A 24609-nucleotide genomic window follows, 5' to 3' on the forward strand; every position below is an offset into this window, starting at 1 on the left:
CACGAGCTGCTCCGGGTCCCGCCGTGTGCTGCAGCCCTTAGGGAGCTCGGCGCACTCTCCCGGGGCGCAGGTGTCTGTTAGTGTCCCCGGGAGCCCGAGGGCATCCCCGCCCTCCTGGGTCCTGCTCCAACTCCCTGGAGGCCCTTTCCGCCCGGGCAGGTTGGTGCAGCTCCTGCGTCTCCGGGACGGGGCTCTCCTGTCCTGGGGACACTCGCCCCGGCCTCAGCCCGGCTCCTCGCGGGCCCCTCCCCCTTGGAGGCCTTTTGTTTCCTTTATTTCTTTTTCCCCGTCTTCCTACCTTGATAGAAGCGCTAACTCTTCTCACTGTAGCGTTCCAGCTGGTCTCTCTTTAAATCTCAGGTCGAATTCATAGGTTTTCAGGATAATTTGAAGGTTATCTAGGTACTTTGGTGGGGACAGGTGACTTGGGGACCCTACTCTTCCGCCGTCTTGCCCCTCCTCAGCAACTGACTTTTTTATATTAATGTTGCATACCACAACTCAGCTAAAACCCCTTTTAGTTCCTGATTTTATATTATTCCATACATATTTATATATGTTTATAAAAAGGTTATATATAATAGTTTTACCTCTTCTTGGAAATCATCTGAATGTAATCACTTAATATGCACTTTTAGGGGCTTTGATTCGCATAATGTTTGTGAGATTAGTCATATTGTTGTTTCACATTTCATACTTAATCCATTTTTTACTACTGAGTAATATTCAGTTGTATGAATATATCCAATGTATTTATTCACTTATTAAAGGACATTTGAGTTGTTACAGTTTGGGGTAATTAGGAAAGCAACTATAAATATTTCTTTACACATCTTTTTGCGGACATATGTTTTCACTTATTTTGAGTAAATATCTACAAGCAGAATTGCTTTGTCTTCACTCTAAAGCAAAGTCAAAGAATTATCCAAAATACATCTACCCTTATTCTTCTCCTTCCAGTAATGTATGAGAATTCCAGTGGTTCCATATCCTTGCCAGAATTTGATGCTGTCAGTCATTTTTATTTTACTCATTTTAGAGGGTATCTGACATTCTCTCTAGCTCTTCCTTGTCTTTTTTTACATCATCCTCCTAGTGACTAATTTCCATTCATTCTACTTCTGAAATATATCTCTAACACTCTACAGCTATTCCAAGTGTATCTTTGCTAACTTTAACTTTTTAAAGGCAATAACATTATTATTTCTTTGGTAGTGTGATTCCTTAACCTCCACACAAAAATTAGCACAATGTTAGACATCATCAGAGATTAAATGTACATTAAATTCTTAAATCATAGAATACTTGAGATAAAGGAGACATTTTCTTGGTGACTGCTTTACTTTACAGGTACCATAAAGTATTCAAACTGTACCTTTATAATGCAATGCTCAAACTACACAATAGCTGAGTTCATATGAGAAAACAAATCTAAAAAGAGTTTTAAAAGAGATTCTTTACTATTTTATTATTGTATCTCTTATTGTAACAGGTCTTAAAAAAAAGTACATCTCATTCCTTGGAAATTGTGGCAACCACTAGATGTTGTGATGCTCATCTTGTAATACAAAGGTAATACAAAGGTAATACCAAGTTTTATAAATACTCAAAAAATCTAGACAAATCAGATGTGGACCAACTCAATGTGAATTTCAGAGTCTTAAATTACCAGATCAACATACATTGCTATTCATATTTTTTCTAACTGCTTATTCATATCTTTTCACATATGATAAATGGCACATAAATAATGCACTAAAGAAAATTTCAGATATCTACATTTTAAAATTGGGAATTAGGAGCATTTTCTTATATTTCTATGAATTCTCTTCCTTTGTAATTATTATGAAGAATTCAGAGCATGTCAGAAATTATGGCAATGATTATCAGAAGCCTGGAATATGGGTAAAAGTTGCTTATTGTCATGCCTTGTTTTTTGAAAATCTGTTAACTATTGCCTTGATTTATCTGTCCCATAAATCTTAGAGAAGATATTTTATAAATATATTTTTTATAATTAGTGTATAAATACATGTCTTAAAATTTGGTGGAATATTTCATAACAACTAACCTCAGACACGTAACTCTTTTTCCCCCTAAATTATAAAGTAGGATCTGGCTATTCTTAAATATTGACAGTAGTTTCATTGCCTTACCTGTTGATGCCTCTGATGTAGTGAACATAAGATCTTGCAGTATTGTCATTGATTCTTACAAGTGTTGATCCTCTCCCAAAAAAACAAAGGTGTTACAGACTATTGTGTTGATAAAATTTTCTACATTTAGAGCCCTTGAAATTTTATTGAAGTCCTTTCTAGGAGATTCTAGAAGGCTGAAATATACTTAGCAGCACATTATGCTGAAAGTTCCATGGTAAAGGTAACATTTTTACCCATTATATAAAATATTTTCTCATTGTGTTAAATGACCTATACGAAAGCATATGGCAATATATTGCTTGGTTTCCACTTAATCACCTGCTGTGGCACTGGACTCCTTGGGAATTACAATACTGTCCTGGAGTCATAAAGGCAAGATATGTTTTGTGGTTGGGAATCAAAGGCCAAATGCTTATAATATCCTTTATGTACAATTGTAGAATAATAGCAAACCCTCAAGGTGAATTTTTCTGCTGATGTTGAAGAACAGAATTTTTGTAAAGCAAAATAAACACTGAGAAAGAAACCAGTAAATTCATTTCATTACCAATGGCTTGACAGTTAAGGTTATAACAGGATGTTGGTGTGTTCATAGCACTGTGATTGCATATTGTGGATTCTCTTTTGATTTTTACTGTATTTTTCACAATATCTGAGAGTAAAAAAATTACAGGATTTAATGTTCAGTTTTTATTCATACTGTGGTATCCCAGAGGAATCATGGATAATCTTTCTAGTAACCACTAGTTTCTGTTACTTCTCTGCATTAGTGAAAAAGATCGACATTATAAAACAGTAATTTATTATCTTAAATGCTACAAACAACTATAATGTTATTCTATATGATATAACTATATTATTAAAAATGACTACATGCTCAATTAATTACAAAATAGTACTTAGTCTGAAGTATAGTTTTATTTTAAGGCTTCAGGGACTTAGGATAGATATGGGCCATTTATTTCTTGTGTTTTACAACTAATTACTGATGTGGAATTTAACCAGTCTATAGGTGGAAAATAATTACACTTGTAACCTGTGAGAAGTATTTATCAAGATATCTTTTAAAAAAGAAACAGCAAAACCTTTAAATTTCCAATGTCATATAGGTATGTACTGAAAAACTATTTTTAAGTAAAAGCCATTTAGAGATTTCACAGATGCATTTTTGAAATACTTTACTGAGATTTAGCATACATAAAATATACAAACACTGAGTGTACAACTCAATGAAGTTTTATGCATAGACACCTATAGAGGTGTATTTAATACCAAAATTTTAGCCCCTTGTTAAATAACACCACCAACAAAAATCTGGCTCTTTTCTAGCAGGAGAAATGGGTTAGCTAAGCAAATTTATTACTCATGTTATTATTATTTATTATGTTATTGCTTTGGGGGGTAGCTAGAGATCAGGTATGATGGTCAGTTTTATGTTCATCTTGGCTAGGCAACAGTACCCAGTTATTCACTCAAACACTAATCTATATGTTGCCTGTGAAGGTATTTTTTTAAAGGTTTTATTTATTTATTAATGAGTGACATACAGAAAGAGGAAGAGACATAGGCAGAGGGAGAAGCAGGGCCTTTGTGGGGCTCCCCAGGACCCCGGGATCACGCCCTCAAGAAGGAAGATACTCAACTACTGAGCCACCCAGGCATCCCCCCATGAAGGTATTTTAGATATGATTAACATCTATAGTCAGTTGACTTTAAAAAAAGGAGATTACTTGATAATCTGGGTGGGCCTCATCCAATCAGTTGTTAGGCTTGGAGAGAAGAATTGAGGTTACCCTCAGGAAAAAGATTCAGCCTATGAACTGCAGTACCATGGAATGAAATGAAGCACTTTTCAGGAGCTACATTTTATCAAATTATAAAAGGTGATGCCTCAGCTCCACAATAACTTTAATCTCTGTTGTTCTTGATACTGCGGAGGAGTTTCCTTTGACCCTGAGTTCTCCCGATTTCCTTCATTTTTTGGTTTCTCTCTCAGTGCAGATTCCACCACAGGCCCACTCTCCTCTATTTGTCCCTAAGTGGTGGATTTGACAAGAGTAAATCTTAAACCCTCTTCTCTCACTCTGTACTCTTTCTAGACAACTTATCCTTGATTGTGTGTGCAATTGTAACTATATGTTAATGATTTCCAAATTTACCTCATCAACCCAAATCCCTTCTTTGAAATGTAACATACACATATATAAATCTCTCTCTGACATCTTGGTTTTAATGTCTTCAAGTTGCCTGACAGTCGACAAAGTCAAAACCAGTTCTCAATCTTTTTCATTAATGCTCCTTTAAAGCACAGCTGTTGGGTCCTTCATCACCTAGGAGCCTTTGGAAATCACAGCAAATGCATATGTGCCAATGAAAGAGTAGTATTGAGGAATAAAATTTAGTCAGGAGAGTTAGCAATAACCACCTTTAGCCACTCCTTCCTCAGCACATCTGAGTTGTGAGACCAGTCCTTCTACTCTAAAAACCAGTCAGCTTTGTCGCAAGCACTGAAATGCTTTTATTTCGGAGTCCTTGAATATGCCCTCAAAACCACAAATAATTTTGTGTATAGTCATACACGATACAGGTGGCAACAGAGATCTGAATAATGAACCTTTTTAAACATTATTTTAATTAATTCTCCTAACAGTTCTTGAAATAGGTAATGTTACCCCTATTTTGTAGATAACACAATATAGGCACAGGGAGATCAAGTATTTTCTCCAAGATCATAGAAGCTAGAAGTAAAGATTTAGATATAAATGTATCTGGTTCAAAAGTCCATGAGCTTTCAACATCATGGATCTAGGAGTAGATACCCCGTTTGCTAAGCTTAAGACCTACATAATTAAGAATGGCTTAGCTAATAGCAATTTTCAAAAAACTCAGTGTAGTGTTCACTTTATATATTCCTGGAGAGTGTAATTTTATATAACTTCTTATATAACATAAAATGAGATTGAGATGGAGATTTATTTTAACTAAAATATTGTATTCTAGTACAACAACTCTCTCAGGCTTTTTAACTTAGAGTAATATGTGTGTCCACACACATGACTGTGTGTGTGTTTTTAGTATGTCACAATTTCTGTTTGACTATTTTTTTGTTATTTTGTGTCCTTAAGCTTCCACAACTGAGTTTTACTTTCATCCATACTACTTTAAATAAGGTTCTAAATTAGCTCATGTGAAAATGTTATTAACTGATTATTAACTTGTTCTTCCAGGTCATGATTCAATAAAATATCCTGTGGAGAAGAAATGTGAATAATACTTTTTATTTTTTCTTGCATAACAATTGAAACTTTTTCAATAAGATTTTTTAATAAAAAGGAGACATTTTCCTCTCAGTTTGAAAATTACAAACACCTCAATTCTTATTATAAAATAAAAAGTGTCATTATGTTTCTCAGTACAATGCCATTTGCAATGAGCAAGATTTGAATACTTTTGATTTTGAAAATGAGGGGTTTTTTTTTCCCCTCAGTCCTTACGGTTTCAGTGTTTCCTGACACCTATTTACATCTTCTTTATAGAATTGCATAATTATCAATCGCTTTATAGACTCTACTTTCAGTTGCCAATTGTCCTGGCCTCTTCTTTCACTTCTGGATAGCTCTAAGTAGGAGACCCTTGCATAAGTATGGCACAGCCAAATTTGTCCCCTACCCCAACCCCCATCACCTAGTACCTGCTCTCAATTCTATTTTTTCTTAGTGTCCTACTCCCACATTATCTCTGATTCTTCAAAAAGAGTTTTTAAATGAAGAAAAGAAAACACAGGTAAATGGGCCCATATACACCAGAAAACCCAAACAGATCCCAGGCATATGTATAAGAGAATGAAAAAATAATCTGTGGTCAAAACATTTATGTCTTTTATGGCACCTGGTGGCTCAGTCAGTTTAACATTAGACTCAGGTCATGATCTCAGGGTTATAAGAGCCAGCGTCAAGTGGAGCTCCACGTTCAAGCAGGAAGTCTGCTCCAGATTCTCTCTCCCTCTCTCCCTGACTCTCCCACCATGCACTGGCATGCAAGCACTTTCAAAATAAATAGAATATTTTTTAAATGTTTATGTCTCTTTATGAAGTGAATTTAAGTTCTGTTAGCTTTTTAATATGTTACATTGGCTTAAAGAGGAAATTATTTTTCTTTTTTTTTTTTCATTTTTAAGCTGCTAAAATTTCAAAAAGAAATAGTAAAATGTAGTAGAACTATACTCATTTTAATGATTGAATTAGATTATGACCAAAACAGGACACGAAAAAAATATTTAATTTTTTTATTAGATAATAAGAATGATTAGTATTAGAAAGCCTATACACAGCTTTCTCAACTAAAATTAACATATATTCTTTCTTTGTACTTCTCTCTCTCTTTTTTTCTTTCTTAATGCTTTTATTTTCCTTTACTTTGGGACAACCTGGGTGGCTCAGTGGTTGAGTGTCTGCCTTTGGCTCAGGGCATAATCCCGGGGTTCAAGATCGAGTCCCACATTGGACTTCTTGCATGGAGCCTGCTTCTCCCTCTGCCTATATCTCTGCCTCTCTCTCTCTGTCTCTCATGAATAAATAAATAAAATCTTAAAACAAAATAAACCCTTAATTTTTTGTACATTTCTTATTCTGTTAACTCTGATACTGAAAATATATTTCTATTTATTATATTTTAAATTTTCTGATTAAAAGTAGCAAAATTTCTACATAGATTGCATTAGTGACTGAAAGGTTCTTTAGATGTTGATGCCTTTTTTCTAACTTATAAATATATATAGTCAGAGTCATAATATTTTTCTATTGAACTCTCTTTCTATAAACATTGCTAAAATGCACTTCTAGAAAATGGCATACTCAGCAAATCAAATCAGTTATCTCCACTAAAAATAATAATTTTCCACAGGTGATATAAAAAATGAACAAATGTTGCAATTAGTATAATATGTGATTCTTGGAATATTCTATATGTAGTAGGTCTTCTGGCTTTCTCACTTCAGAAAGAATTGAGTTAGCTTGAATTATTCAGATTCTACATCTCTTTGGTGTGGATAATTTGGAAAGTTTTACCATTTTAATAATTGAGTGTCTGTCAATTCAATTAGCCATGTGGGACTCTGGATCAACCATTTAGACCACACTCCAATTGAACACACTAAAATCCTTTTGTATGTGTTCAATTCTTTAAGCTCTCTGAATCCCATCCCTGTGCTATGCTTTATAGCCTGAATAATAGCAAAACTGCTTACTTCCTTCGGGGAAGGTGTTTTAATGGCTATAAAACGCTGCCTTGTTTTTAAATGCATAATTATAGGTTTTGCATTTGCCTGAAGATTTTAATAATTTAAAAGATGCTTTTCTAGTAATCAAAATGAAATAATTTTTCCTGATAATTACCTCAGTCAGCTTTTAAAGAGTCAATGATGAACATATTCATGCTGTGAGATATAAAAAGGTGATTAAACAGAATTTAGCATTGAATATATTTTCTCTCTGCCATCTATTGAAATTGCTATTTAAATTTAGTACTGTTGAGAAATTGGTATTTCCTTAATAGAGCATAATTAATAGCATCTTTTTCATTTCAGGAAAAATAAATTTTATGGAAGTTTTTTATTTTCATCGTTATTGATTGTAATGTAAGGGAGCACCAAGCAGGCATATGCAGAGGTATTCCCTGAGTCTAGAGGCTGAACTCATTTCAAAGACTACCTTAGGGTAGCTTCACAGACTGGACACCATCTCTAAAGAGACAGAAGTACTTCAGGGTTAATTTGAGGATAGTCTAAGATAAGGAAAATTTAAAATTATGAACAGAGCAGAGGACTAGGGAGTTCCCATGATAGCTAATACATAGGAATCCATTAAATGGAACTTGATTTTAATCTCAGCCTTCACACTTGGGTTAAGGCACAGAGCTAGTTTCCATTCCCTTAAAGAAAAGATAAAAGCAAGGCTTGGGGATATATCTTCAACCTACAGATTGGCATTGGGATATTTTTAGGTAAGAAGTAGGGGAATATAGAATATAGAATATAGAAGAGTAAGAAAGTATCTAGTCCTCTGGTTCTTTAAACTAAGTTGATGAGAAGGAGTGTATTTAGAAATAGGATTGGGTAAAGAATGGTGGTGGTGGTGGTGGTGGTGGTTAAATATGACTATGAAATCATGTAAAGACTAAGATGTGTTCCTTGAGTAACTGAGTACAGGGTCTTGTAAAAATACACAGGATATCACTTTGAAGCATAGTGGTCATAACTAAACAGACCTCAAACATATAAATCCAGATTTTTAAATTCTGAGTTTGATTTGGAAACACCAGATGTTGTTATAAAAACACAGAGAAGAAAATATTAGGGGAGCAAGACGGGATCAGAGTCGTTTCCACAATGTTGTAACAATGTCTAATGATTCCCAGGCCTATTCTATCTCTTTAAAAACTTAAAATTAAATAATATTCCAGGATTTTCTTTTTCATATAATGAAGTTTCTCAAATATATCCTTTTTCTGGGCATAATTCTGCTCGCCCACAGAACTTCTTAATTCTGATTTATAAAATAGAATGTTAATGGATGCTGATTCCCTCCTCAAATGGTCATGTTTCTAGAACCTAAGACTTCAACTGAAAATCAGCTAACTGGCAACGATTAGGAAGAATTGAGTAATCAAGGAAAATTATTGCAACTTTGGAAAAAAATAATCTAAATGTACATTCCTTTCCTGGAAGACAGTGGTGGTAATGTCTAATAATTCAAAGAATCCAGGAGTGGAAATATTTTGTAAAACAGTCTTATACTCTCATAGGTGAGGAAATTTAGATTAAAATATGATTTTTTCAGATTCTCATCCAATCAATATTCATTTAAAATATTTATATAAAGCTAATTATATATCAATACTATAATAAGAGGTAATTTACAATGATAATAAAAATAGTCACTCTGCATTTAAGTTTATAATATGGCACCTATGCTAATTTCCTACTTTGACAATGATTGAGATGTTACTATTAAGGGAAGCTGCATGAAGAATACAGAGGAACTCTGTACCACTTTTGCTACCACTTGTGACACAAACTATTTCAAAATTAAAGAGCAACTTAAACAAACAAAAACAGACAAGGTGGTTGTCCTCACAAGTGTCATGGCATGTAGTATGAGACAAGAATTAAATAAACAATCTCAACAATCTCAGCTGTCATAAGTGTTATGAGGCAAGATACTAAAACATAGCCTTGGAGATTTATACCAGTTATGTAACCAGGGAATATCTCTTTCTGGGAGTCTAGATGCTAAGTGAAAATTAACAAAGTGAAAGGGTTGGGGGGAACATATCAGGCAGGTGGGACAGTCATATCAAGACTCTGATGTGAGAGATCTTGGCAAATACTTAGAGCTTAAAGAAGTCCTGTTCATCCTGAGGACACAGAAAAGTGGGGAAGGAAGCTCAGTGTGACTAAAGTATTAGATAATGCAGTACTTGTAGGGTATGATACAGAGCATTAATTTTGTCTTAATTGCAATGAGATTCTTATGAAAGTCTTTGAAATGGTCTACATATTATAAGACAATTGATTAGACTTAAGAAAATACATGTGCTTTTTTATCTTAGGGAAGTGGACGTGTCTGCATGGCACAACAGTCTTTTGTCAATTCAGATATACGACTTATTATAGCATACAGGGATAGTTCACTATCTCAATGCTAACCTTTATTTGAACATTCATTTTTTAAAAACTTTTTATCTAACATGCCACAAATATATCACAAATCATAAAAATATATCCCCAATTTTCACAGTGACCCGTCCCATGTAGCCACCACCCCGGTGAAGAATTAGAGCATCAAGAATACTCAAAAAGCTTCTCCCAAGGCAGACACCTGCCCTTCTCCCAAAAGATGGCTGCTGTGCTGACTTCCATTCTGAGGTTAACTTCTGCTTGTTTGAATTTATGTAAGTGGAATTGTCATGTATTCTTTTGTATTTGCCTTCTTTCTTTCATTATTGTGTTTGTGATTTATCTATGTTATTGCATGTTAACAGTAGTTTGTTCATTTCCATTATTGTTATTCCATTGTGGGAATATTTGCTGATTTATCAGTTCTATACTTGATGGAAATTTGTGTTGTCTCTATCTACTTACTTTTACGCATAGAGTATGATGGTTTGGGTCATTACTTTAGTGTAGCAGGTTCATTTGTGAATTTTTTATATACATAATTTAAGCCAAAATACATAAATACATAAATACAATGAATTATTAATAACATAATTTAACAACAGAGTCAAAATATGCTAAGAATACTAGAGAAAAATAGAAATTTATGGAATTTCTTATTGATGAAAGAGGTTGAAATGAGTGGCAACAAAATTTATAGTTTGAGGGACAGGCATTGAATTAACAATGTTCAAATCAAACATTTAATTTTACATTTTGGCATATATAGTTATGCCAGACATGTCTTAATTGTATTTCTTGCAGAAATATAGTTATGCCAGACATGTCTTAATTGTATTTCTTGCAGAAATAGGAGGAACAAAATCTAGAATTATATAGTTATATAGTTTACAACTAATGTTAGGTTTCAAGAAATTTCTAAAAGCTTCGTTAACTTTTTTAAGAAACCCTGCTGTGTTTACCTATTTGCCCTACTCTCATTCACATACTTCATCTTTGATATGTATTTTAGAGAAAAAAAATGTCTTTAAGAACAGCTCCCTTGTGTGTTTGTTTGTTTGTTTGTTTGTTTTTGTGGGCTTATCTTCCAAAGGACAGACTTAGTTGTCATTTATAATTGGAATTGCCATATTTGGGTCCATGAATGTGATCTGGATATGGAAATGGGTTCAACCCTGGGAAATGAAAGAAATTATCACAATATTCTTACCAAGGAGACCTTCCTAGGCCTTCTACTCCCCCTCCTTCTGGCTATAAATATTAAACAGCAATCTTTTATCTAGCCAGTCCACTTTACCCCTAGGTATACCATGGTCTCATAACCATCTGCACAAATCCATGCTAGTTGAGCCCCTTGGCTGCCACTTTAATATTGCCAGTTGTGGTCGTACTCATCACTTGTACTCTATTAATAGGAGTTGAGGGGGGGAGGAAGTATTGTTTCCTGGGGTATTATGAGCCCAACTGCGTGATCATCTCTCCTATTATCATCCATCACCTGACCCATCCCAGAACTATTTAGTGATACCCATGCTGTTTTCACTGGCACATTCCTGATAGCCTTGGTGAAAAAAAATGCACTCTGGGCCCTCCAATGGAGCATAATCCATTGTGGCCTTATATAATATGTTCATTCTGGCATGCCCATTTCCCTCTACCTCTTTATTCTCTCCTCTGCTGTCTACCAGAGCAATTCAGGCATTTCTATTGCAGAATTGGTTCTTGATTTCTTTAGGCTTCTAAGAGCCTATTTGACCTCATCCCCTGGGGTATTTTCCAAGTTATTAAGTCCTATGTCCTGAGGATTTGCCCTCAAGTTAATGAATTCTCACTTATCTACTCTAATGTCTTTGCTCCCTTGATCAAGCACCCTTAGTACTACTGTGGTTCCTGTCAATATATGCTGGGTAGTTCTTACAGCTCTTTTGGTATATACTCTCTTTTCTTCCTTATTAGGCATGGCAACCTCTGGCAAGGTTATGTAGGGATTTTAGTGTAGTTATAGGTCTGTCAGCAAGGAGAAGAGGTAGGGGCATTCCTAAATAGGGATACCTATTAGCTTGCAGGGAAAAGGCCTCTGCAGTCTTCCAGCATGGGGGAAGTGCTAGCTTTGGTAGGGAAGGGTGAGCCAACTGTGCAAGCTAAGGGCATCAAGGAGATCTGCAGAACCAACAAGCTCAGAGGCACATCAATGTCTCCATTCTACATTTACAGTCCCAGGAGTTCTCAACCAGGACCCTGACTATAATACAGGACATCTGCCTTGGATGAACTTTTAAATATCACTGGAGCTCTGTGACTAATTATCAGAACGTCAGTTCTACTTAGTTGCATCAGCCACACCACTGCAGGAGATAAAGACCTTTAATAAGCTACCAAAGACACATGAAAGAGATTTATAAGAGGAGGCCTATGAAGGAAAAAAAGGGAGAAAGCAAGAGAAGGTGGAAAGTGCCTTCAGATGTTAATGCATGTCCGACTCCTTTTTAAGCAGAAAATATAAAACCATAGTGCAGTACTAAGTTTGTTTAAGTCCACAGGGAGATCCTTGAATTGCAGCCATGTTTTTTTTTTGTTTGTTTTTTGTTTTTTTTAAGTCCCACATCTTGCCCAAAAGTGCCTGTATTTGTACCTCTGCTGTGTTAATTGGCTTGGTACTGCCCTCCAGAAATATGGCACAAATACAGGGATAGATCCAGAAGAGAACCAGCTGAGGAGGGCCTCTACACCATCGTGTAGGCCTCTACAGAAGATCTAACTGAACATTTGCAAAGCCACCACAAACATATTTTTCAGGCTCCCTATCAACTGACCACCTATTAAGAAAATAGAAAGCATTGATAGTATATTGATAGAAGACAGAAAGATGCCAGGGACCGCATCCAGCAGCCACTGCACCTCTTTTGTGGTTTCATCTGAGAGGGGTTAGTTACAGCCCCTCTGTCCATGGTCCCTGCAATTTCTTGGTAGCCTCTGCTATGGTTCCAGGTTGTCCTTAGGACTCTGGCTTCTGTGCTTTTTTTTTTTTTTTTTTTTTAAGATTTTATTTATTTACTCATGAAAGAAACACAGAGAGAGAGAGAGAGAGGCAGAGACACACACAAAGGGAGAAGCAGGCTCCGTGCAAGAAGCCTGATGTGGGACTAGATGCCAGGTCTCCAGGATCATGTACAGGGTTGAAGGTGGCACTAAACTGCTGAGCCACCCAAGCTGCCCTCCTGTACTCTCAATGGGCTTCTCTAATTGTCTCAAATCCCTGGGGAAGTTCAGTTGCCTGCTATATTCATCTCTGGATTCAGTCATTGCTCTCTCTGGCTTCACAATTTTTCCCTCATCTGAATAATCAATTTCTTTTTATTCAGTTTCTTATGATTCAAATAGTTAAAGTGGTTTTTATTTGCCTGCCTGGACCTTAACTGGTAGAATTAGGATAAATAATGTAAAAATTCATGTCACTTTCATAAAAGACTTTTTTCTTTATATCTAATTTTCAGAAAATATGAATATTATAATTTTCTTAGAACATCTTCCCAAATTAATATATTAAAATTATTATCAATTTTAGGGATAGTCTTTTCCTATAACTTACATTTCTAATTAACATGTTCTTAAAATCACAGCAAAAGTGAATTAAGAAAGAACAAGAAATTACCTTCCATAAAACACGTTTAATTGTTAAACATATACAGTATTTATACTTAAAGACATATAATTCTAATGCTATACTGCTGAACTTGACATTTTAAAAAATTTATTAATTAGTTTAAAACTAAATCAATACACTTACATTGCAAAATAGAAATGTGTATTAATTTGAATTTTTTTCTTCCCTACTTATTGAGTTTTAAAGCCAATAGGTAAGGGTAATAAAATGCTCAATGATGCATTTAAAATTGTTAATGCCTTTTTTAATGGACTGTCCAAATACAGATTTATCTACCAGATAGATTCATGTTCACCATTTAGGTTGAACTATAATGAACACATTTATCTGTATCTTGATCTCTACTGATACGTTTCACTAGACAAGTAACCTTTCTCAGTGTTTCTGATCAGTCTGCGTTTCAAGCATTATCAGTTAGCAAGACTTGCACAGTCTAACATCGTCTATGATAAAGAGTTCTTCCTTCAACATACACACACACAAAGGAGGGAAGGGAGGGAGAAAAAAGAAAGTAGAGGTCAGTGGAAATAAAGATTTTCTTTGCAGTTTTACTTTATAAACTAACTATTTGATACATAAGGAAAAATATGTAAATTGTGGACTTAGAGAATTATCTTGACTCTGTGGTCTTGTCTTCTGGGCACTGGCATCCACCTTAAGGACTACCTCACCAGTCCTTTTGGTCACGCCTGAATCCTTACCAAGGCCTCATCATTGAAGCTCCCCCAGGGAAGTTTAGAGAGTATAGGGTTAAATGGCAATCTAATTAGGATGTTTTTCCCCACTCATCTCCTAAATAAATTCTCTACTATAATTGGCACAACACAGAAATGCTCTATACGTTAAGTGAACTGATTGGCTGTGGTCTGATGCTGGAGTAAGAGGATAAGCGTGAAAATCAAGAGGTCTTTGTAGATCTCAGAGAATTTCCACCTCTAAGATAAAATTAGCAAAATTTTCCTGAAATATGACACATTTGAAACCGCTTCAATTTTTTCAATCTAATCAGAACACCAACTTTTTTTTAGTTGGTCGAACTATAGGAAATTGCTGATATTTGGCTATATTCGGTCTAAAAGTTCACAAAAATCAGCTTCTAAAAGCTGAAATAAGATCACCCAAAAACATCTGTTGAGCATGTGAGACTTCACGTACATGTGAAACAACCTAATGCCATGTAAAAAATGAAGACATTTAGCAAATGTCTATAATCTGTGTGAATTCTCCAGACTGTGCAAAATGCCAAAACCAGATTTTTCAAAGCATCAACCTTTTCTCTCTACTGAACTAGTGATCTTGCAAGGTTTCAAGGTCAATGTGCCTGTAAAAGAATTAGTATAGCAAATCCATAAAGGTTCAGACTCTTTCATCCTGACCATCCCACTTACAGCAAAATGCTGTTATTGAGAGAGAAATCTGGGTGCTTTTTCCAAGTCACGAACTAGTCTTGTAAATTTTAGGAAATCACTGTCAGAACTATCCTTTCCATTTGGAAAGAAAGAGTATTAACCTGATGATTTCTGAGGTAATTTTCATTCTAAAAATGATTCATTATATGAATCAGTTCTTAAGAAGTGGCTTTACTGGCAAATTGCAGCCTGCTTTTGTCTCTTGAAGCATTCTTCTGAATTAAATTCTCAACTTATTTAGGGCATAGTAGTGTTTAATTTTACTGTATCCCTACAATTATAAGACCTGTTAATCTGACTTTATGTTACTGTGCCATTACTGGTAGGTTTCTTTTGTAAATTTATAACCCTGCAATGTTCGTTAAAATCTTTTTTGCTACTTTTTGTGTTTAAATCATATGTAAAAACTAGCAAAATGATTTTAACCAACATTATAGGGTTATACATTTAAGTGTAAGCTGCCTGTTATTGGTATGTTTTTCTATCACTCTTATTTTCACAGTTCTGTGACGGACACCTGCAGTCTACATAAAAGCCATTAATGCACCCACACACTTATGGCAGAAGCCTGAAGATCTGATTATCATCCACAGTTAGCACTGCCTTGGCCACAACCAGAGCCCATGAACACCATGCTGCCACGGTTGCTCTAGCACTCCTACCACTGTTGTGAATAGGACTCTACTGCTTGAGAAAGACTGTGAAATCCAGGTTTTCTCATTGCTGCTACTGCTGCCACTGCTGGAGCTGCTGCTGGTGGCCCTCTAGAAGCAGAAAAAGAATCACTTTTCTTTCCCATCTTTCATAGTCAGACCAAGATTTCCTATTAGCAGAAAGTAGCTAGGAGTCCATTGGTAAGGTAATCTGGGATATGTAGTTTTCTAGCTTCTAGCTCAGCAGAAAGCATGGAAGGACAAGAATGAATCTGAGAGCCAACAAATAGCTAATGGTTTGCCTCTATGGCTCTTGATCATCTATTCTTACCTTTGTACCCTATTAATCTTCCATACATCATATACAAAACCATTTTATATATTCACCTAAAAAGGGAAGTATTCTTTGTACAAATTAAGTTGCTCTCTGAAAAAGAGAAAGTACAAGGACCCAGAAGTCTCTATATCCATCTCCGTGTGGTGTTAATTTCTTTTCTAGTTCATTCAATATCCCTCCTCCATATTCAGCAATCTAAATACTAAATCAGAAATACTATCAGTACTCCTTACACAAAAGAGTAGGTGAAAGGGAGAAAGTGAAATGAGAAATAAATAACTAATGAATATACATAAATGCTCACAAATAATATACATTACAATTATAAATAATATACAAACAAGAAAATGTGCATAGATGCTACTATTTTCTTTTCTACACATGGTTGCCTAGCCACACTTGATATTAATAACTATATAGATAAGTAGATGTAGACAGTGAGGGAGACAGAAATGGAAATGGATACAAAGATGAAAACCATAAAGCATAAATACTTAAACATTAAGCGATATTTACTAATCAGTGGCTTGAGCATCAGTGAATCCTTTTTCCTTCCACAAACCAGTTTGGGAATCTATAAACATACAGACCCAACCCTTCCCCGCCCCCCTCAAAAAAATAAATGAGCAGGTACATGCAGTACTTCTCACACTGTTTCAGAGTGTTCAATGACTTTCTAAAGTCCATCAACCCACTGTCCATTTTCTTTTTTTTTTAAAGATTTTATTTATTTATTCATGAGAGACACACACAGAGAGAGGAGAGACATAGGCAGAGGGAGAAGCAGGCGCCTTGGAGAAAGCCCCAGGCAGGACTCGATCCCGGGATTCTGGGATCACGACCTGAGCCAAAGGCAGACGCTCAACCGCTGAGCCACCCACACGTCTCACGCATTATCCATTTTCTACATTGATCATTTCCAAGAGAACACTATATAGATATGCTCTAAAAAAAAAAAAAAAAAAAAAAAAAAAAAAAAAAAAAAAAAAGAAACAAAAAAACAAAACAAAACAAAAAATCCTACCCAGTAATAGGGACATTTTCTATACTTCTAGGAAATGAGAACAACAAAATCTTTCCAAGATTAAAATGGCCACATAATATCAAAATCAGTTTGTTAGAAAATGAGTAGTCATTTGTTTTTGAGTAATTTCAAAAGATGTAGGGCTCTGTTCATGAATGCTACATCATCTTTGTAATATTGTAAATCTTACTTTTTAAGTAATGTAAAACTAAATTCAAATTATTCACTCAAAATTGCTATAATAACTCAAAAATCTTCCATAAAACATTGTATTTTATTTAGTTTATTTACAAACTTACTCATTTGGGAAACCTTTTTGTATTACAAACTAGCAAATAGAAGAAACCTCTGGTGTCAGAGAATAAGAAATATTTTATTGAATATAATAATAGTTTAGTGATTAATATCTGATATATGTAGAGGCTTAGTTTTGATTTTCTTTGAAAATACAGATCAAACATTTTTTCCTTAGTTTTTACCCAGTATTTTCCCTTTTTTTCAGATCATGTTGAAAGCTTCATAAATAGGTATCCACTCAGTGTTTCTTCCACTATGTTCTTCTAATCATAAAATAAGGATTGAATTTGTTCAAACTCATAAATATTGAATGTAATACAATTGATTGGTGATGATATTAATGCTACTTAAGAATAGTTTGTTACTTAATTAACAGTAGGAAACATCCACCTGAAAGCAAATACCCAAGAAAAAATAATTGGACATTATTATTTTATTTAATATATAACCCTGAATAAGTTGTTAATTGCATTTATTTTTTCTCAGTATTATTTTCATGTTATTTTAGGAGGATTATGGAGTGAAGAAAAATAAAACTAAAATTTAGTTTATGTAGATTTATAATAATTGTAACTTTAATCAAACATCTAAAATTTAAATAATAAAAATATCTAATTCAGATAGTGAAATTAATTCCTTACAAACCCAGTTTGATAATTTCATCATTATTAATGTTCATCCATCTTCCACAATGGGTCTTACTTCACCCATTACTTGCTTTTAAGGTATCTGCTTTTTCCCAGGGACTACTGTTTCTCAGGTGTCAGGATAGGAGTTGTGTTGGTAATAACCTTAGTACTCCTCTGGATACTTCTCAGGCACAATACACAATTCATGGGGCAGGGCTTCACTACAACAAACACAGCACCAGTGTTTCAGAGACCCTACATTTCCAATTGTATTTCCTACTTTTATCCTTGAGAATTCTAGAAAGTTATTCCCATAAGTTGAGAACCATTGGTATTTGGTATTTGTTATGGAACCAAAAGGACACCTTCCCCAGTGGGTGTCCAACAAATATTTTTACCAACGTAAAAATCTGAGAAATCTCTAGCCAGATCAGTCACATCAGCTTGACCTCTCCATGCAGGAATACTTTCATATCCTGCACACATATCCATTGCCATCTCTCCTTCCTGTGAATTATCATGGTTGTTCTATTGAAGCTCTGAACTATCATGTAGATTAGATGGTACACCATTGTTAGTATTTTATATATATTTCTTTTGGTTTATTAGCTTTTTTTCTCCAATACAATTATAGACATAAATGTTAGCTGTGTTCTTCAGCAACCTCCTAAATCACCTACAATATATTTTCTTATTGAAAGAAACATCAGGGGGTGAATTGAATAAGTAAGTCAAAGGCATAAGCAATTGTAGATATTTATTTAACCCATGTTTATGGAGCACATGCTTGATGTGAGACACTACGCTTTTGATGCTGAGGATTCAAAGTGGAATAAAATAAAAAAAACATTGATCTCATGGAACACACTATATTGATGTAGAAAGGAAATCACACCAAAAGTTAAAATTTAAGGCAATTAGTACTATTGTAGAAGAACACAAGATGCAATAGCAAAAAAGGGGGGATGGTGTGTAGGTCAGAGTCTGGGAGAACTTGACAGAGGGTAAAGGTTAGAGTCTGAACTTCAGTTTAACAGAGATTTAATATGATTACTTTTATTTGTGTATCATAATCCCCGGTTCCCTGGTACTAAATCTCATTTAGTACATTGTTTTACCAGTGTGAGAGAACAATTTATTCATTGCTCAAGCTCCGTCTCTACTAAACGCAACAACACAGTTGAGGACAATTAGAGAGCTTTTAGGTATTAGTTTTCTCATGAAAAGAAAAACTAATAACATAGCCGCAGCAGGAGTACATTTTGATTTCAAGAGCAGATTTATTTATCAATTTATTTTTCATCCTACCCACAAAGCAGCACAATCTGTGAGCTCATGCTTGCAGTTACTGATGTGATTGATTCAAGCAATACCAATGAGCTCGACCTCAGCTAGCTCTATCTTCTGTGTTCATTCACTCCAAGTACTCAACTTAAAAGGTAATCCAGTGTTGCCTAATTAAAAATTACACGTTTCATCTTCTCATAAGTTAGCAAAATTGTGCCTTTTACTTTCAATACTGGCTTGACATAGCAATTTCTTTATATAAAACCACTAAAAACTTTTATAGTCCTCATAATAAACATATGTAATTTCCTTAATATTTAAAAACAACTTTTAAAATACTTCTGAGCTTTCATTTTACGGCCTTGTTTTGGCCGGGCTTTAGGGTCCTAGAATATATTGTATTACAGTTTTATCTGGGAGATGTTGAAGTTTGGGCTCAAAGTTTGCTTTTTGGATTTTTTTCTTAAGTATGGAAACTGTACTCTAACCTGTACATGCCTGGCCTCATCAATCTGTAACCACACAAAGTCAAATTGTATTTTCTTCATAAAAACAGATTATTAGAGCAGGAGCCTTACATTAGCTTAATTGAAGAAAGGGATCCCAGATAGGTTGTCCAACTCTGTGTAAGAGCTGTGCTCTGTCCTTCCCCTCTCCAGATTTTGCATTCGACCATGGGCTGCCAGTTCTACAACTGCCTGGCCCTATGAGGAGGACGGACTTGGTGGGAAGAATGCTGGTAGCCACAGGACAGCCTTGGAGAGAGGACAGTGTCATTCTTCCTCACAAAGTACCACCGCGGCTGCTCTTAATGTTCAGGGCCTCTTGTGGTGGATGAGGGGAAGTGGCAATCAGCCATTTCAAACTCCTTCTTAATTGCCTTCCTTAACTGCAAGAGGCTGGAGAGCTGGAAACTACTTTGCGGAAACTACTTTGCGCAAACTCCCTTATATCCAGAGTTATGGATGCAAATTAGTGTCAGCCAATTAAATGCACTCTCAAGATTAGACATGCAGAAGTGAAGCTGCAGACAAGCTGCTGTTGCTGCAAGCAAAAGGAGCATGGAGATATGCAGCATGCCTGCAGTAGTGTTGCGGTCATGAGTTTTTGGGGTTGCTGAGATGTAAGCATGCAGATCACTGCTACATAAGTAGGTACCAAGCCCCAAAGTGTGAGGGGCAGCCTCCAGGTGCCCCTCCATCCTCACCGTGGCAGAGGTAGCAGCTCTTCTGGGAGTCCAGTTAAGTAGTGTGTTTTGGGGGTTCATTCCTGAACACTCAGCCTGTAATTCTTATGACAACGTCCTATTTTAAATCCCTTTCTCTTTAAAATAACTAGAATGGTTGCTATTTTCTGCAACTGGACTATGACAGATATTCATTATGAATCGCACTCATGGATGCCCAAACTTGCTTCAGAGACTTTTTCTGCCTCATTTCACTACATTTGCAGCTGTTGCCATAGTTGATGAATGGTACACTCATTTTAGTAACCCGATTCCCAAACTATTTTCACATGGTGAAGGATAGTTGGATATCATTCCTGAAATAGTTCTGGGACACATAATGTCTTATAATCAGGGACCTATGAGCTCAGATTACAGAGAAAGAAAGAAGTCCCCTACTTTACCCTAACACTGATCCAAAAATCTACCTCATCAATTGTCCTAGAAATAACCTTCTCCTGCATAGTTGTCACTGGAAGCCTCAATTCCTGTCAGCTAAAACCCAACCCACCACTCACAAGTTTTCCTATGTCCTCAAGGTAATCATGATAGTGACATGTACATACTACCTAAAGAAAAAATACCTCTCTACTTTGTCTCTGTTTGCTTTATAATACTTACAATGATGATATCAGAACAAGCTGTAATTGTAACCTTATACCTGTTGGCAAAATCCTAAGCCAGAAAAAGTGTAGTTCTTAGTAATATGACAAAAGTGAACATTTTTTATATATACACTTATTCTTATGTTTTCTACAATTGAAAAAACTACTCATTTCTCATTTCCTAAAGACCTACACACATTAGCAAATATTAAAATCATTTTTTGTTTTTATGAATATTTTCACATTGGTCTTTTATTGAGTTTAGCTGAGATACAACAATGTACTCTCTTTGTACACTGGATGGGAGAGACTATGATTCACTTACATGCTTAATCCACTTTCAGATTCTGACTCCCCAAACCCATAGATAATTTGTTTGCCCAAATTAATATAGTATCTGGTACACTTGAGTGTATAACATTTTAACTTTATAAGGTAATTGTTCTGGGATTTTATTTTTAATTATATATATATATTCACTACTCAGATCGTGACACTTTAGAGTATGCTCAGTATATCCATTTATTTATTGTACTATATTAAAGATGCTATTCTTCCCATTGACAGATGAACTCTTACCCTTGACATCAGGCTTGCCTTATGACTTACATATCTAATAAAATGCAGAAGAAGTGATGTCCTGGGAATATGGGGCAATATCATAACCAATTTTGCAGGTTCTACCAAGAATTTTTGGAACATTTGGTTTAGTGCACATCCTTATGGAAGTCAGCTGCCTTGAGGAAGTGTAACACTGAAACTACCATGGTGTGAGAAGTACAAACCACATGGAGATTCTCTGGAAAATGAGATATCATGTGGAGAGAGGAGAGATAAAAGAGATATTAGATAGATAGATGATAGATAGATAGATAGATAGATAGATAGATAGATAGATAGATAGAGGAAGAGATAGAGATGTAGAGAGAGCCCACAGAACTCTGAGGCCCAGAAATGTGAATGAAGCAGCTATCACAGAAGAGATCCTGAAGCAACCCATTGCCCCAGATTATTCTTCAAGGATCAAAGGTATAAACACTGCAACCAATCCCTTCACAAACTTATGATCTCTGAAATTGTAAACAAAATAAAATGGTTATTTGAAGCCACTGAATGTTGGGATAGTTTATTATGACATGAGAAAAGCACATTCAATAAATATCTTCCCAGAAAAAATGACTGCATATTGAGTAATAAAAAAATGGCCATATTAAGAGGGAAAAATCCCTAGTCTTAAATAAAAAATAACCTAGTATTGACAATAAAAACCAGTAAGCAAATAGTTACACAGCATCTTCATATGAGAAATATTAGAGAAATGTACGGAGTGTTGAGAAGAAGAGATGAAAACATACCTCATTCCAAGTGGGAGCTGGGGATGAGGTGAAGAATCAAAGAGAGGTACTTAAAAATTGAGTCCTTGTGTACTAATAGGAATCCATTTTGTAGATAAAGAAGTCAGATATTTAAGGTACACAGATATTTAACCTACAAAGGGAAAGTGAAACATGTTCCATCAATGGTATCAGTGAGCAGTTGTAGTATAGACCCATAATGATATGCACAGGGAGGAAGGTGAAAACAGATCCGAATGAAGAGAAAATCATGTAATTATGAAGTGCCTCCTGGGTCATAAATAGGATCTTACAGGTAACAGAATTTTTAAAAAGACTTTATTTTACTTATTTATTTTTAATCTTATTTATTTATTCACGAGAGACATACGCACAGAGAGAGAAAGGCACAGACACAGGCAGAGGGAGAAGCAGGCTCCATTCCATGCAAGGAGCCTGACATGGGACTCCATCCCGGGTCTCCAGGACCACACCAGGGACTGAAGGTGGCGCTAAGCCACTGAGCCACCCGGGCTGCCCAAGGATTTTAAAAGTAGTCCAATCACTATAACAAATAGATGCCCAAATATTCAGCAGTTCAAATGCAAGTATACTTCTTGCTCAGCTGAAAAGTCCAAAAACTCCACAGCAAGTCCTACATTAACTGTGGATGGAAAGGTGGCAGTGGGACAGTGATCTGCTCCACGCAGTCATTCACAGACCCAGAGCGAAGTAAGCTCCATGTCTTCACAAGTAATGTCCAAGGTCACCCTGAATGCAAACACAGCAGGCAGAAGGGAAAGGGTAAGGTGAATCAAACCTGCAATTTTTTATGAGCCATCCCTGGAAGTGTTACATATCACTTCCACCTATATTTCCCTGATTAGAGATCAGTCTTAGGATCACACCTAACTATAATGTCATCTAGTTCTTTCTAGATGACCAGAAAGAAGAAGAATCAATTTTCCTGAGCAGCCAGCAGTCTCTGTCACAGGGTAAAATTAATAGATCTTGACAACTAATTAGTGTGACAGAGAAGGTGTTTAGGCTGACAGTCATATTTCTCACATGGGCAATTTAGTAGGTACTCATGTATTTTAACTAGAATAAGAAATGCAGAAAGAAAATGTCACCTACTGGTTTTATTATGATTAAGCGATGTTAACAACAGGTTAACACGTTCTATCACATCTTAATTTTGGGGGTGATGAGGAGCCAGAAGCTGCGATGGGTTGAGTAAATTCCCTAAAGTCATACAACTATTAGATGAGAGGTCAGGGATCCAAGATCTATTTGATTTCATAGCTTACATTTTTAACTACAAACATGACATCTAAGTTAAAACATTCAGAAAACAGCTCTAAGTTACATTATAATGCACAGAGAATACTTGAAGCTGGACCTATTTCTGAGCTTGCCAAGGAGAAATGAGAGGACCAAAGAAAGTTTGCTGAAATGAGTCTTAGTCCTGGATGTTAGATGACAGCTCCACTGTGGCATGGCTGACGAAGCTGACAGGTCGTCAAGAACCACTTGTCTTTGAAAACTAAGAAAGGAGTCATAAGGGCACTCTAAATTTGAGGAACCCAATACTTAATGTCTAAACCAAGGGGCCATGTGAGGTGGGAGGCTAACAGTCTTCATAAATGTAGCTCTCAAATCCCCAATTCATAGTATAAATTGATGACCTACTAGGCAATACTAAAAACAAAGATCAGATCCTAGCAAAGTTTTCCCTGAGCACTAAAACTGCTCATAAAATTTATGTCTTATTGCTTCCTCTTATATCAGGTTAACTCCCAAGTGCTGTCATGTTTGCCTTGTAGACTTTCACCATGCTTCCATTTAGGTATGACAGAGACTACCGTCTTCACAAAGCCTGTGTCCTCTTCCTCCAGAACCCACAGCTAGACTATATTTCTCAGACTTCTTCGAACTGAGTTTGGCTATGTGACTGAGTGCAACTGGTCAGTGCCATAAAAGCAGACATGATGCAAGACACTTAAGGGATGCCCTTGTGTATAGTAGCTCCCTTCATGCTCTTTCTCCATCCACTAACTGTACATAAATGATTCCAAACCCAGAGGCTGTCAGATCCCGGATATGAACAAAGCTGAATCAATAGGTAGACTGCAACATGAGCAAGAAACACACTCTTAATGCAGTTAAGTTAGGGTAATGTTCAGGATTGTTTGTTACCACTAATGTTACTTTAATTAATGCATAAAAGGATAATGAAAATTTCCTACAGCTCAGACATGAAGGCAGATAGGATTTTTTTAACAAAGGTGAACATGTCACACTGCAAGTT

The 24609-nt window shown here is 35.7% G+C and overlaps 1 pseudogene across 1 annotated transcript in view; it reads left to right on the forward strand.

Moving 5' to 3' along the window:
* Nucleotides 1–8278: 8278 nt before the first annotated feature.
* Nucleotides 8279–24609, forward strand: part of LOC144316713 (large ribosomal subunit protein bL9m pseudogene) — a 60254-nt pseudogene continuing 43923 nt past the window's right edge. The window contains exons 1-2 of the transcript XR_013382591.1: nucleotides 8279–8325; nucleotides 19794–19964. The product of XR_013382591.1 is annotated as a large ribosomal subunit protein bL9m pseudogene (transcript). The remainder of the gene's footprint in view (nucleotides 8326–19793; nucleotides 19965–24609) is intronic.

This window comes from Canis aureus, chromosome 7 (assembly GCF_053574225.1).
Source record: "Canis aureus isolate CA01 chromosome 7, VMU_Caureus_v.1.0, whole genome shotgun sequence".
In the NCBI taxonomy this organism is placed as follows: Eukaryota; Metazoa; Chordata; class Mammalia; order Carnivora; family Canidae; genus Canis; species Canis aureus.